Here is a 1,586-nt window from a genome sequence, read left to right on the forward strand (position 1 = left end):
AAATAACTGTAAAAACCGTTTTTTTTTGTCATATGAAATACTCACTAATTATCATAATGATAAGTATGTTTGGTACATGGGTTCCTTGCAGGGTCTAGGTATCTATCAGACAAAGTTAGCCTGAAATTTACGTTATTTAATGAATCATTGATCAAGCTTAAGTTTGCATTGGTCAAACCCCACCACGTTTCTCAGATACTATATACATTGTATAAGCAATTTTTCCATTACATTTGGTATATGAAATAATTAAAAAGTATGTGTACCTGTATGTTTGGTAGAGTTCATATGACCTTGACATGGTCATCAATTTCATGGTTCATTTGTCAATATTAATTTTTTTCATGGTTTTGACAGTTTATCAGAAACTATAAAAAGAAGGTTATATTATATTTGGTGTAAGGAATGATTGTAAAATAGATGTGGTATGATTGCCAATGAGACAACTCTCCAAAAGAGACAAATGACACATAAATAAACAGCTATAGGGCACTGTACAGCCTTTATATGACCATGACCTCATTTTCAGGGATCTTTGGTTAATAATAAGTTTTTCATGTCTTTTGTCAGATATAATCAATAGGCCAACTTACTAAAGGTACACTAGTGTGGTATGATTAAATGTGTCCATTTCCAACTTGCAGGTTTCGTCGGACTTTGACTTATTTTCATGGTTCATTGGTTAATATGATACGATTTAGTTGTTTGATTTGTTTATCATATTCTATAAGTGACAAGACCACTGACTGGCATTATACATATGATGGTGACCACATTTTGATGAACCTTTGATTATGTAAAGTTTATGTGATATTTGTAGTAAAACATAGATTGTCAACATAAATTCAATAATAAGTAAAAGAGGTGACACATATTCAAGTGTGCACTCTTGTATTAGTTTGTTCTTGTGTTTTGCATAACCCCACCAAAATCTGTTGATGCCTGTCCCAAGTCAGGACAGCTTTTCCCTCTTTTCAAAATCCTGTCTCTGCTTTAGGAGCTTGCATTCTTTCCCAACAGGTAGTACTGTACTTCTGATTTTATTGACATGCATTCTTCATAAGATTTTTTAGTGCTGTCTATTGCATTTGTTGTTTCAATTGCAATTATATATAGACAAAATAAGATAACTAAAATTTTACAGATTACTTTAACAAATCATCAATGTTATTTTTAGAACAGATATTAGATTACTGCACCTTGCACAAGTTATGCAGTTTTCTTGACAAGTATATAGAATGTTATGGTCCATGCACAATAATTTCATTTGTGTATCTCAAAAGTAGAGATCAGCCTTGAAATATTAAGAAATCAAGTCAGTACCATAGGTTTAGTTTTCTATTTTGTGTCATGTGTCCTATTGTTTGTCTGTTTGTCTTTTTCATTTTTAGCCATAGCGTTGTCAGTTTATTTTCCATTTATGAGTTTGACTGTCCCCCTAGTATCTTTCGTCTCTCTTTTTTTATTTAATTTCATGCAATCTTTAGTGAAAATTAAGTAACAGTTTATAGTTATGTAGTATAATTTTATCCATAGAATGATTCATACACATTTTACATGAGGTCCAAGAATAATAAACACATCTA

This window comes from Mytilus trossulus, chromosome 2, assembly GCF_036588685.1.
Source record: "Mytilus trossulus isolate FHL-02 chromosome 2, PNRI_Mtr1.1.1.hap1, whole genome shotgun sequence".
Lineage (NCBI taxonomy): Eukaryota > Metazoa > Mollusca > Bivalvia > Mytilida > Mytilidae > Mytilus > Mytilus trossulus.